Source organism: Oncorhynchus tshawytscha, linkage group LG33 (assembly GCF_018296145.1).
Source record: "Oncorhynchus tshawytscha isolate Ot180627B linkage group LG33, Otsh_v2.0, whole genome shotgun sequence".
In the NCBI taxonomy this organism is placed as follows: Eukaryota; Metazoa; Chordata; class Actinopteri; order Salmoniformes; family Salmonidae; genus Oncorhynchus; species Oncorhynchus tshawytscha.
The window spans coordinates 24,136,986-24,152,381 of record NC_056461.1 but is presented as its reverse complement, the minus strand read 5'-3'; positions in this window follow the sequence as shown (position 1 = coordinate 24,152,381).

Sequence of the window (15,396 nt, the reverse complement as noted above, 5' to 3'; positions counted from 1 at the left end):
TCCAAGTCTTGGTTTAAGGGTCTCTTTTCCAAGTTTAAAAGGATATACATTCAACATTGGCCATGCTGTCAATGAAGTCATCCAGCTCGTAATTTGGAAACTCAGGCCTCGTTCTAGAACTCCGACCTGAAGATCATTAACATCATTAACATTAACAGAAAAAGGGCTACCCAGGTATGGTTCTCAATCAGAGACAATGATAGACAGCTGTCCCTGATTGAGAACCATACCCGGCCAAAACATAGAAACACAGAATTATAGAAAACAAAACATAGAATGCCCACCCCAAATCACACCTTGACCAAACCAAATAGAGACATAAAAAGGCTCTCTAAGGTCAGGGCGTGACAGTACCCCCCCCCCCAAAGGTGCGGACTCCAGCCGCAAAACCTGAACCTATAGGGGAGGGTCTGGGTGGGCTTCCATCCGCGGTGGCGGCTCAGGTGAAGGACGCAGACCCCGCTCCACCACTGGCTCAACCCACTTTGGTGGCACCTCTTTTGTGGGGACCCTCGTCGCCGACCCCGGACTGGGGACCCTCGCTGTGAGCTCCGGACTGGGAACCGTCGCTGGAGGCTCTGGATTGGGAACCGTCGCTGGAGGATCCGGACCGTCGTTGGAGGCTTCGTGCCATGACTCCTCACTGGAGGCTTCGTGCCCTGAATCATCACTGGATGCTTCATGCCATGGATCATCACTGGAGGCTTTGTGCCATGGATCATCACTGGAGGCTTCTTGCCAAGGAACATCACTGGAGGCTTCGTGCCATTTATCATCACTGGAGGCTTCTTGCCATGGATCATCACTGGAGGCTTTGTGCCATGGATCATCACTGGAGGCTTCTTGCCATGGATCATCACTGGAGTCTTCGTGCCATGGATCATCACTGGAGGCTTTGTGCCATGGATCATCACTGGAGGCTTCTTGCCATGGATCATCACTGGAGGCTTCGTGCCATGGATCATCACTGGAGGCTTTGTGCCATGGATCATCACTGGAGGCTTTGTGCCATGGATCATCACTGGAGGCTTCTTGCCATGGATCATCACTGGAGGCTTCGTGCCATGGATCATCAATGGAGGCTTTGTGCCATGGATCATCACTGGAGGCTTTGTGCCATGGATCATCACTGGAGGCTTCTTGCCAAGGAACATCACTGGAGGCTTCGTGCCATTTATCATCACTGGAGGCTTCTTGCCATGGATCATCACTGGAGGCTTCGTGCCATGGATCATCACTGGAGGCTTTGTGCCATGGATCATCACTGGAGGCTTCTTGCCAAGGAACATCACTGGAGGCTTCGTGCCATTTATCATCACTGGAGGCTTCTTGCCATGGATCATCACTGGAGGCTTCGTGCCATGGATCATCACTGGAGGCTTTGTGCCATGGATCATCACTGGAGGCTTCTTGCCAAGGAACATCACTGGAGGCTTCGTGCCATGGATCATCACTGGAGGCTTTGTGCCATGGATCATCACTGGAGGCTTCTTGCCAAGGAACATCACTGGAGGCTTCGTGCCATTTATCATCACTGGAGGCTTCTTGCCATGGATCATCACTGGAGGCTTCGTGCCATGGATCATCACTGGAGGCTTTGTGCCATGGATCATCACTGGAGGCTTCTTGCCAAGGAACATCACTGGAGGCTTCGTGCCATGGTTCATCACTGGAGGCTTCTTGCCATGGATCATCACTGGAGGCTTCGTGCCATGGATCATCACTGGAGGCTTCGTGCCATGGAACATCACTGGAGGCTTCGTGCCATGGATCATCACTGGGCTGGAGAGACACACAGGAGTCCTGGTGCGTGGTGTGAGCATCGGATACACTGGGCAGTGAAGGCGCACTGGCGGTCTCGAGCGCAGAGCTGGCACAACCCATCCTGGCTGGATGTCGACTTCCACCCGGCAAATGCGGGACGCTGGCACAGAGCACACCGGCCTGAGAATGCTCACTCGAGACACCGTGCGAATCACCCCATAACACGGTGCCTGACCAGTCACATGCTCCCCACGGTAAGCACGGGGAGTTGGCTCAGGTCTAAACTCCGACTCTGCCAATCTCCCCATGTACCCCCCAGAATTTTTTGGGGGGGTTTTTTGGTTTTGTTAGTTGTCACCTTGAAGTTTGTTGGAGGTAAAAAAGAATCCCTGAAGCAAAGACAATTTTGTTATTTGTTAGCAAGCTAGGCTACCAGTTAGCTTTAAAAGTTACCCTCCAATCAAGCCTAGCTAGCTAGCCCCACTGTCTGCAAGACAAATTAACTAATATTCTTAAAAACGTGTCGTGTAAAGATATCTCCTGATATGACAACTAAACTCAGCAAAAAAAGAAACCTCCTCTCACTGTCAACTGCGTTTATTTTCAGCAAACATAACAATATTCAACAACTGAGACATAAACTGAACAAGTTCCACAGACATGTGGCTAACAGAAATGGAATTATGTGTCCCTGAACAAAGGGGGGGTCAAAATCAAAGTAACAGTCAGTATCTGGTGTGGCCACCAGCTGCATTAAGTACTGCAGTGCCTCTCCTCCTCATGGACTGCACCAGATTTGCCAGTTCTCGCTGTAAGATGTTACCCCACTCTTCCACCAAGGCACCTGCAAGATCCCAGACACAAGGCCTCACCATCCGATCCAACAGGTCCCAGACGTGTTCAATGGGATTGAGATCCGGTCTCTTCGCTGGTCATGGCAGAACACTGACATTCCTGTCTTGCAGGAAATCACACACAGAATGACCAGTATGGCTGGTGGCATTGTCATGCTGGAGGGTCATGTCAGGATGAGCCTGCAGGAAGGGTACCACATGAGGGAGGAGGATGTCTTACCTGTAACACACAGCTTTAGATTGCCTGCAATGACAACAAGCTCAGTCCGATGATGCTGTGACACACCGCCCTAGACAATGATGGACCCTCCACCTCCAAATCAATCCCGCAACAGAGTACAGGCCTTGGTGTAACGCTCATTCCTTCGAAGATAAATGCAAATCCAACCATCACCCCTGGTGAGACACAACCGCAACTCGTCAGTGGAGAACACTTTTTGCAAGTCCTGTCTGGTCCAGTGACGGTGGATTTGTGCCCATAGGCGACGTTGTTGCCGGTGATGTCTTGTGAGGAACTGCCTTACAACAGGCCACCAAGCCCTCAGTCCAGCCTCTCTCAGCCTAGTGCGGACAGTTTGAGCACTGATGGAGGGATTGTGCATTCCTGGTGTAACTCGGGCAGTTGTTGTTGCCATCCTGTACCTGTCCCGCAGGTGTGATGTTCCGATGTACCGAGCCTGTGCTGGTGTTGTTACACGTGGTCTACCACTGCGAGGACGATCAGCTGTCCGTTCTGTCTCCCTGTAGCGCTGTCTTAGGCGTCTCACAGTGCGGACATTGCAATTTATTGCCCTGGGCACATCTGCAGTCCACATGCCTCCTTGCAGCATGCCTAAGGCACATTCAAGCAGATGAGCAGGGAACCTGGAATCTTTCTTTTGGTGTTCTTCAGAGTCAGTAGAAAGGCCTCTTTAGTGTCCTAAGTTTTCATAACTCTGACCTTAATTGCCTACCGTCCTTAAGCTGTTAGTGTCTTAACGACCGTTCCACAGGTGCATGTTCATTAATTATTTATGGTTCATTGAACAAGCATGGGAGACAGTGTTTAAACCCTTTACAATGAAGATCTGTGAAGATATTTCGATTTTTACAAATTATCTTTGAAAGACAGGGTGCTGAAAAAGGGCCATTTTCTTTTTTTTGCTGAGTTTAGCTTCCAAAGTTTCATGTCAGAATTAGATGTTCATCCATGTTTCTCAAACATCAAATTTCAAAGTGTTGAAGGTTAAGTTTAGGCAATAACTCAGAATTGTATTATGTTAGGGTTAAGATTCGGCATGAACTCCAAAATATTAAGGTTAGACAGTAACGTCAAATGGATGGACGTCTGATAGTGACTATCATGGGTGACCTGGTTGGATATGGACCCTATTTCCCCCAGTGGGTTTTCAAGCTTTTTTCTTCTAATGGTGTTTTCAATCTTCTGAATCTGGCGGCTAAATGCTGCCAGTCGACGCTGATGTTTCAGATAGTGATAGTGATGCACAAGCTAGGCCTATCTATCACTAGCTAACAGGGAAGAAATCAGAGGGCGAACATGCAGGGGGGGGGGGAATGTAGAACAGCTTGTGAAGTTTCTAGGGCCATTCACAATCCACACTGACCAACTTGCTGACCAGTGACTGGGCCAGGCTTGAGCAGCTTGTGAAGTTGTTGGAGGCATTCGCAATCCACACCGACCAAGTTCAAACTGACAGCCAGACACTGTCTGACATGGTGTGTTCTCAACGTTGATGCACACCTGCTATCATCTACTGTTACAAAACAGTTGACACAGGTCCTCCTGAAGTCACTGCATGAGTGCTTTGCATGCATACTGAATCATCTGGCAGCCAACTCTGATCCAACCCCTGCAACAGCTTACCTAAAGTCTTTTGTACATCAGCAAATCAGAGAGTACAGACATGGAGCAGCAAGATTGCAGAAAGATGCCTGCACAATGAATCCAGCAAGCATCTTGACCACAGTGCTTCCGAAATATAGCTTCCTCGCATCGAAGATTGTGTCTGAGCTCATTGTCAAGCCAAAGGGTGAACCTGGTGTAACCGATGTGAAATGGCTATCTAGTTAGCGGGGTTCGCGCTAATAGCATTTCAATCGGTGACATCACTCGCTCTGAGACCTTGAAGTAGTTGTTCCCCTTGCTCAGCAAGGGCCGTGGCTTTTGTGGAGCGATGGGTAACGATGCTTTGAGGGTGGCTGTTGTCAATGTGTGCAGAAGGTCCCTGGTTCGAGCCCAGGTAGGGGCGAGGAGAGGGACGGAAGCTATCCTGTTACATTGATGCTGTTGACCCGGATCACTGGTTGCTGTGGAAAAGGAGGAGGTCAAAAGGAAGGTGAGTGTAACTGATGTGAAATGGCTAGCTAGTTAGCGGGGTGCGCACTAATAGCGTTTCAATCGGTGACGTCACTCACTCTGAGACCATGAAGTAGTTGTTCCCCTTGCTCTGCAAGGACCTCGGCTTTTGTGGAGCAATGGGTAACAGACAGCAAGCAATGCAGGTGTAGAAGCACAGTGGCTCGGAAAATCTCCCTAGGAAGGCCAGAACCTAGGAAGAAACCTAGAGAGGAACCAGGCTATGAGGCTAAGCCCTAAGCTCTTCTGGCTGTACCGGGTGGAGATTATATAACAGAACATGGCCAAGATGTACAAATGTTCATAGATAACCAGCAGGGTCAAATAATAATAATCACAGTGGTTGTCGAAGGTGCAACAGGTCAGCACCTCAGGAGTAAATGTCAGTTGGCTTTTCATAGCCGATCATTGAGTATCTCTACCGCTCCTGCTGTCTCTAGAGAGTTGAAAACAGCAGGTCTGGGACAGGTAGCATGTCCGGTGAACAGGTCACGGTTCCATAGCCGCAGGCAGAACAGTTGAAACTGGAGCAGCAGCAAGACCAGGTGGACTGAGGAAAGCAAGGAGTCATCAGGCCTGGTAGTCCTGAGGCATGGTTCTAGGGCTCAGGTCTTCCGAGAGAAAGAAAGAAAGAAAGAAAGAAAGAAAGAAAGAAAGAAAGAAAGAAAGAAAGAAAGAAAGAAAGAAAGAAAGAAAGAGAGAGAGAATTAGAGAGAGCATACTTAAATTCACACAGGACACCGGATAAGACAGAAGAAATACTCCAGATATAACAGACTGACTCTAGCCCCCCGACACATAAACTATTGCAGCATAAATACTGGAGGCTGAGACAGGAGGGGTTGGGAGACACTGAGGCCCTGTCCGACGATACCCCAAGACAGGGCCAAACAGGCAGGATAGTCAGTGATTCATGTTTAATACTACATAAACATAATATATCAAATGTGCCAAGACCATGTGCCAAGACTATTTGTTGTTTTTTCCTCTCTTTCTGTCAGATGAAGGTAAAGGTACTTGATTATTCTTACATCTACTAATAAAGTCAAAAAAGCATGGGCTTGGTGGAAAGATGGGCAAAAGAGCTTCCTTCCACTATATTTGTTGCCCCAGTCTAGGTGCTTACCCTTCAAATACATTAGGGCTGATTTAAGTCATACCAAGGATCATTTAGCTATTTGATTTATAATTTTAAGACCCCTTAAAGTATAAAAAACATATACACAAATATGTGATGATTTTTTTTGTTACCTTACTGCTATTAGCCCATAAGACATTGAATAACAGATTCACTACTTTGGTTACATTTAACATGAAATATCTGCTTGTGGCATTTCTGAAAAGACTGCACATGTACACAAATATTGAGATTTTAAAACTTGGCGCACGCTATACATATGCATGTTCCCCGTTATAAATCAGATCCGTCCTGAAACCGTAGGCTTGTGAATGAGCATTAAAACCTGAAAAATGCCCCTCATTCATGGGGACAATAACGCCCTTATTAAGTATTGGAATTAGTCGAAGTCGGTTTCTAAAGGAAATAGCAATGGCGAAGTTGATCAAATGTCTGTGGAGGTGATGGCAGAATGCTAAACTTTTGCAGTGACATTTGCTGTAAGCCTAGGCTATCTGACAGATAAAACATTTCTGTAAGACAAAAACTATGACCTGTAAACAGATCATTTTAATTTAATAGGGCTTATTGTTTTGCATTTATTTTTCTCAAACCTACAGGCAACACTGCCAGCGAATTCTGAAACATTGTCTGCTTACAGTGGTAGCCATACATGTTTCAATGCAAAATATCAACTGTCTGTTCAACTGTTAAATTCCACTGTAGTTATAAACCACACTTCCTTTCTACTGCATAGAGCAAAATACTTGAAATAATAACCTATCGAATAAGCCCAATTAAATGAGAGATGCATATGGTCATTTGTTGTAAGCTATGTCTACTTCGGGAATATGAATCCATCATGGTCAGAAATGGTAAGCTATTTATTCTGCAATGGTTATGAAAATATGTAGGCAATTATGTTTCTAAATAAATTATTTTGTCTACTTTAGACATTTGAAATTACAGTATTCAGACTGTAGCCTGCATCTGTCTGTTCCGCAATTAATATACTGAAACAATGTTAATTTATCTACCATGAGCCTTCTTGAACGTTGTTTTAGAGAATTTGGCAGTACGTCCAATCTGCCTCACGACCGCAGACGTTTAACCATGCCAGCCCAGGGCCTCCACATCCGGCTTCTTCGTATGAGATGGGTTTGCACAACCGAAGAATTTCTGCAACAGCTGTAAGAAACCGTCTCAGTGAACCTCATCTGCGTGCTCGTTGACCAGGGTCAGTGAGCAAATGCTCACCTTCGATGGCCGATGGTACGCTGGAGAAGTGTGCTCTTCAATGGATGAATCCCTGTTTCAACTGTTCCGGGCAGATGGCCGACAGCATGTATGGCCCACTGAGGGGTATGCTGATGTCAACGTTGTGAACAGAGTGCCCCATGGTGGCGGTGGATTTATGGTATAGGCAGGCATAAGCTACTGACAACAAAGACAATTGCATTTTATCGATGGCAATTTGAATGCACGGAGATACCGTGAAGAAATCCTGAGGCCCATTGTTGTGCCAATCATCCGCTGCCATCACCTCATGTTTCAGCATGATAATGCACAACCCATGTCGCACGGATCTGTACACAATTCCTGGAAGCTGGAAGTTCTTCGATGGTCTTGTAATGGGAATTTTAATGTTTGTGTTTTTCTTATAACTAATTTCTGTGTTCTATTCATGTTCTGTTCTATAAACCAATTTCTGTGTTCATGCAAGTGGCTGACTGAACGAATCCTCACTATCAGTAGCTGTAACTTGGCAGTACGCCCAGACCTTGTTTTTAAGGCTGAAAGATATCTCAGCTTAGAGAGAAGAAGCATCGTGAGGTATTGGTCTGTCACATGTTATGAACCAGTATTGGTCGGTCACATGGATGAAACAAAATGGTAATGATTCATTCATCATGCTAAATCATGCAAATATAACTTGTCTGTGTATAGCCGTATATAAGACAACTGCTTGGAGTGCCCAGGTAGAGCTCCTGATTGACATGTGTACTCTGGTGTATTTAGTTGGTTGGAACCTCTCCAGCGCGCTGACAAATAAACAATGATTCATTTCAGATTGACTTCGAGGTTTTCTGATCCACGCCCCTACCCCTACCTACCTTTATGTACAGTATCTGTGACCAACAGATACATATCTTTATTCCCAATCATGTGAAATCCATAGATTAGGGCCTAATGAAGTTATTTCAATTGACTGATTTCCTTATATGAACTCAGTCAAATATTTGAAATTGTTCAATGTTGTGTTTATATTTTTGTTCTGTGTAGTTAACATTTCACTTAGGCCAATTGCCAAAGAAATTAGACTTGGTAACAACCACTCCAAAGCTCATTAGTGAAGTTCATCAGTGCATGTGTCAGGTTGCAGGTTCCTAAGATCCCAGGCCACCACACAGACAAGGTTATACAGGTTTAAATGGATATTAATGTAACAGAAGCTCTGTGTTCACACCATTCACATACACTCACACCTGTCCAAACGCTCAGTCCTAGAGATATAGTTTATGTTGCTGGAGGTCCTCAAAATGGCCGCCGCTACCACCCATCGGTCACTCATCTGCTGTTGGTTTGTTTGTTCATCGGTAGTCATTTGGCCGTGATTCCTGTTGTCATCATGCGTCTGTGGCACACGGCCAACTGCCGTCTCCAAGGAGACTAGCCAAGGGGTCTTTTTAATAAATCTATTCAAAAGCACAAAAGGGAGAAAGAGAGGCACTGCAAAATCATTGAAATTCATGCAGATTAGAACTAGGCATGCACAATATGTTAAATAAAAGATCAATGCAAACTAAAAAAAAGTAATTAATACACACAAAAAGGCTGGCCTCCAATTATTGGAAAAACAGGGAGGGCAACACGTGACACACGCGCATAGACACACACCACATAGCCTACACTCATCGTCTTTGTTGAGATTGCTATCTTTGGATGTTCCCACTTCTGCTGAACTAATTTATTGAAGTGGTTCTCTAAGCTGGTGAGGGGAGTGTGTATCAGTGATAACACTACAACTCAGTATGCTTAAATAATAAAAAGTAACACAATAAAATAACAATATCGAGGCTATATACAGCAGGTATATAGCCTCATTATTGTTATTTTATTGTGTTACTTTTTATAATTTTTTACTTTAGTTTATTTGGTAAACATTTTCTTATTAACTCTTCTTGAACTGCACTGTTGGTTAATCAGTTGATCACGTAATACTAATTACAGAGAATCTTTGATAAAAAACTATAAGTCTTCAATTTAATGATTGTAAAGACACGACACTGGGCTGTCACCAGGAAGTGACATCACACTGACCTCTCACCTCTTACACTCTACTCTGGTTTGGTATAGCCTTTGAGCAAGATCATCACATAGATATAAACTTACTGAAAATAACCGGTAGTTAATGACAGTTAATGCCTTGTCAAAATCGTTGTTACCAGGTCCTAGCCTATTTATCAACCCTGGTGTTCCATTTGGATTCAAGTGGCACCTTGTAGTTGCATGTGACAATGTCAGATTTTGGTTTGAGTTATTAACATAGAAATTCACAGCTGACGTTCAAACATGTAATTACAAAACATTAGCTACATAGAGGAAAATAAAAACATGTATTAGCATCAGTCCTTGTTCTAATTGTGTAATAACTGATAGCACTACAACCTTATTACCTTATAATTACACAGTAACACCTATGTAACTACTATGTTATTACTAAAATTATTATTGTGCAGTTATAGTAATAGGGACAACTTATTTAAGGTAAAGTGTTACAAAGTTTTAAAAGTGTGTTATATTAGATGAAGTGCCCTTTAATATAGACCATATAGAGAATTCAACAAATATGATTATCTAATATGAATAAAGAAAAAGTGCCAAAATTCTGCATTTTGACATAACCCTCCGTGACATAGCCCTCTGACTCATAGGAAGATTTTAACTCACTCAACCCCAACATTTCTCTAAGTTTTCACCATCATTGTAAAACCCTAGGTTATTTGTTGCTTTGAGAATTTCATTTCTGAAGATTTTAATATTTCATGTGATTAGTTATTCATTTACGTCTGTCCCTCATTTTAAGGTCAACCGTGTTACATGAACTGAACTCTGGTTTAAATATGGTATTAATATTCCTTTATACATATATTTTTTGGAAACGTTGAATATCTAATAGTCAAATCATAGTGTAAAAGCAGGGTGAGCTGGTTTTACTCTTTTCGGCAATTTTCTGGTGTTTTATGGTGTAAAACTGAACGCGTCGAGCGTCATACGACAACCCTGTTACCCATAGATAGACAGGCTAGACACGTTTTAGCAATGACAATTCTTGCGTAGCTTGCATACAATTGCCACTCCCTGTTGCACACAATAGGCTTCCATTCCCCTTGTCACAAGGGGATTTATAGCTGATTTTAGATGAAATCGTCAACCCTGTTACAGTCAACCCTGTTACTATATTTGGGACTTTAATAGGCATTTACTATAGTAATTTTTTCATTTTTTTTTTTTTTCATTTTTTCCCTTGAGGTGGTTAATTCGTTTTTTTATATAGTTGAACATGTGCTGTTTTTGACAGAATGTTAAGAATAGGTGTATTTGTTTTACCAAGTTACATTGGTGGAATGACCAATTCTGTATGGCACACCATTGAAGAAGTGCAGGGAAAGGCATGCACACAATTATAGGGACTGTACCTAATCACACTGTTGGCTTTCCAAACACTTAAATATTGCTCTTAAGATGGGTCCATAAGTGCTTTATAGTGATTATAAATTTAGTCGGTTTACTTGCCTATTCTATAAGCGTAGATGTGTATTCCTCTGGTCTGCTTGTGCTTGTATACTTTACCAGTTTCGACACCCCATGTGCTATATTCACCCCTTAAACTTACTCAACAGTGACCCCAGCGTTGAGCTGAGTGCAACTGCAGATCTGGGTCACGGCACCATTATAACAGACGTCACACTGCTTGCATAGCTAGTATCACTATGTCCTGATTCAGCTCACACCGATGCTCGAACCCAGGACTTTTGCTTTGCTAGCACACCTGACTGCCCTCCCGAAGTGTCTTACCCGTCGCGCCACACGAAAAGCTAACAATTCAGTGGCGCAAGTGGGGAAACTTTAGGCTGTTCAGGCAATTGATACTAAGTGCAGCACTGTCTACCTCCTTCATTCCTGAGTGTCATTAATCAATCCACTTTCCAGACTTGCTATTCACAATCATCAAATTATTTCCTTTTCAGTTTGATATTACAGCCTGTTTGATGTTAAACCTCTGTATTACAGGGAAAGGGGGATACCTAGTCAACTGAATGCCTCCAACTGAAATGTGTCTTCCGCATTTAACCCAACCCCTCTGAATCAGAGAGGTGCGCCTTCAGTGCCCTTCACTACCCTGCCTTGCTCAGGGACAGAACGACAGATTTTTACCTTGACAACTCAGGGATTTGATCCAACAACCTTTCGGTTATTGGCCCAACGCTCTAACCACTAGGCAACCTGCCACTCCAATGAGATGAGCAGTGTCAGAGATGAGCACAGTGTCTATTTACGTCATGTCAGCCATATCAGAGTGCAGTTAAAGCAGTCATTACCCCTCCCATACAGGCAGAAGCATGTCTGACCCGGTTCGATTTAATAAGCGAGAGAGAGAGAGGGAGAAAGAGAGAGAGAGGGAGAGAGAGAGAGAGAGAGAGGGGTTGATCTAAGAATCACTGTTTTGGCGCTTTCCTGGAGCTCAAGACAATTTCAAAGGCTTTCAGCACAGTTCATAATAGTCGGTGAGTAACCATCCTTTACCAAAGAAAGGAGTTTCAGAGGCTGTTGGTCCATTTCAGAGGCTCTTTGCCAGGTCGCAGTTGTAAATGAGAACTTGTTCTCAACTAGCCTAAATTGAGGTCAAATTTAAAAAAATTAAAAAAATGTACGACTGGTACTCTGAAGTATCCATTGTAAAAACCTACGACGTTGATCTCTGGTGGACAAACCAGAGGCTTTCTGTCAACTGACTAGCCAGCAGACGGACTGGCAAACATAGAGAGGGACAACAATGTACTCATAAATATGTAAATTGCAATTTCTTTTCGAATGAGTGGTTGGTCATGTTCAATGTATTGGCATTTCCATGAGTTTAGTCTAGTCAACTGCATGTACTTGAATCCACTCTTGAGGGGTCCCCATCCCCTTTCTTTGTCTTTGTCCAAGCTGTCGTATCGGTTTCATCCGCTAGCGACTTTTTCTTTGTATCATGTAGTAACCACTGTTTGACCGTTTATGTAATTCTGTGATTGATTAAGTTAGTTAGTAAATAATTAATTAATAAGTGACTAATCTATAAGATATGAAAATATTGGAAGAGTCAATTCAGGAAATAAAGACTCATGTACCACTCGTTTTTCTGTGGTGCCCCGACTTCCTAGTTAATTAAAGTTACATGATTAGTTTAATTACGTAATTACATTACACATAGAGAATTGATTAAATATAACAGTCTCCACATTTAATGATTGACCAACGCTAAGACACTACACATACTGACCAGCTCAAATAGACAGAAGCGTGTTACATGGCAGACCAATCCAAACTCATCTCTCGGCATGTCCAGCCCACTCATTATCTCAGCCAATCATGTCTAGCGGGAAGGTTGCTGTCTTTTTATGTGGCTAAACCAACCTGGCTCGTAATTTATCAATTTTATTCATATTTACAGATTGCATACACGTGTGTTATTAAGGCACATGAAAGTTCACATGCTCGAGAAGGCAATTTTGCCAAAAAACACATTTTGATTTAAAAAATGTTCAAATGACTCTCCTTTGAAGTAGTGACGTGTGACATATGCCAAGTTTCCTGAAACAAGACACATATTTGACCGCAGGACAATAAATACGAATAGCTGGCACTTAACTGTACAAGGTTGTAAAGAAGCAGGAAACCTGCTTTTCTCGTCACTAGTGATTTTAATTCTGTGTCATTAAGCCATGTGATGCCCAATTTCCATCAACTCATCTCTTTCGCCACTAAAGGCGATAAAGTTCTAGACCACAGTTACTCTACCCACAAGCAAGCATACAAGGCCCTCCCTTGTCCCCCCTTCGTCAAATCAGAACATGACTCTATACTCCTGCTTCCTGTCCACAGAAGCAGAAGCTCAAACAGGAAGTACCCATGACACGCTCCGTAGAGAAATGATCCTTTGAATCGGAGGCTATGCTACATGACTTCTTTGCTGCTTTGCCAAGAATGCTGTTTATAGACTACAGCTCAACATTCAACACCATAGTCCCCTCCAAGCTCAACACCAAGCTGGGGACCCTTGGACTGAGCACCTCCCTCTGCAACTGGAATGTGGACTTCCTGACGAGACAGCCCCAGGTGGTGAGGGTAGGCCACGCTGACCCTCAACACTTTGCCCTACAGATGTTTTTGCTTAGTCCCCTTCTGTACTCCCTGTTCACCCACGACAGCGTGGCCATGCATGTCTCCAACACCATCATCAAGTTTGCTGACGACATGGCGGTGGTAGGCCTAATCCCCGGCAAAGATGAGACAGCCTAGAGAGAGGAGGTCATTGACCCGGCGGTGTGGTGCCAGGACAATAACATATATAATCATCATATATGCTGCTGCTACTCTGTTTATCATATATCCTGATGCCTAGTCACCTTAACCCTACTGTACAGACTACCGATCAAAAGTTTTAGAACACCTACTCATTCAAGAGTTTTTCTTTATTTGTACTATTTTCTACATGGTAGAATAATAGTGAAGACATCAGAACTATGAAATAATACATATGGAATCATGTAGTAAGCAAAAAGTGATAAACAAATCAAAATATATTTTATATTTGAGATTCTTCAAATAGCCACCCTTTCCCTTGATGACAGCTTTGCACACTCTTGACATCCTCTCAACCAGCTTCATGAGGAAATCACTTGGAATGCATTTCAATTAATATGTGTGCCTTCTTATAAGTCAATTTGTGGAATTGCTTTCCTTCTTAATGCGTTTGAGCCAATCAGTTGTGTTGTGACAAGGTAGGGGGGTATACAGAAGATAGCTATATTTGGTAAAAGACCAAGTCCATATTATGGAAAGAACAGCTCAAAGAAGCAAAGTAAAGGTTCAGGTTTTGCGGCCGGAGTCCGCACTTTGGGGGAGGGTACTGTCACGTTCTGACCTTAGTTCCTTTTTTATGTCCCTATTTTGGTTTGGTCAGGGCGTGTGTTTGGGATGGGCATTCTATGTTTTTCATTCAATGTTTTGTTATGTGTGTTGTATTTCTATGTGTTTGGCCTGGTATGGTTCCCAATCAGAGGCAGCTGTCAATCGTTGTCTCTGATTGAGAACCATACTTAGGTAGCCTGTTCCCACCTGTGTTTGTGGGTAGTTGCTTTCTGTTTTTGTGTCTGCACCAGACAGAACTGTTTCGGTTGTTCTCTTTGTTGTTTTTTGTATTCAGTGTTCAGTTCCAAATAAAAAGATGAACACGTACCACACTGCACCTTGGTCCTCACCTTGTACATAGCTTACTTACTCTCTTGTGTTCTTCTTATTTCTATTTCTTGTCATTTTTTGTTCCACTTCTCTTCATTTTATAGTACTACTGATATTGATTACTGTATTGTTGTAAAAGAGCTTGCAAGAAGCTTGCAAGCTTTTCACTGTACTGTGCAGCTGACAATAAAAATTAACTTGAGTTACATTTCTACGGCGAAAGTGTCTTGAGATGGTCATAACATGGATCATTTAGCTATTCGATTTTGAATTTTAGGACCCCTTTAGGTATTAAAAAAAAATGAAAAAACGATTTGATGAATATAGAATTTGGCCTTTATGTAACGTCCGTCATTCGAATGAGACCAAGGTGCAGCGTTGTGGGTGTACATATTCTTTAATATATAAATGTTCACAAAAAAAACAATAAACAACTCCACGAACGAAAAGCTTAGGAGTGCAACCCATGCAACAAAAAAAGACAAGATCCCACAACAGAAAGTGGGAAAAACGGGCTGCCTAAGTATGATCCCCAATCAGAGACAACAATAGACAGCTGCCTCTGATTGGGAACCATACTCTGACAAAAACAAAGAAATAGACAACATAGAATGCCCACCCAAATCACCCCCTGACCTAACCAAATAGAGAAATAAAACGTCTCTCTAAGGTCAGGGCGTGACACTTTACTACTATAGCCCATAGAAACGCATTGAATAACACATGCATGGCAAAAAGAGAGTAAAAAAATAAGTTTCTCCCTTATCTTTGCTGTTCTGTATTACAGACCAGGTCTT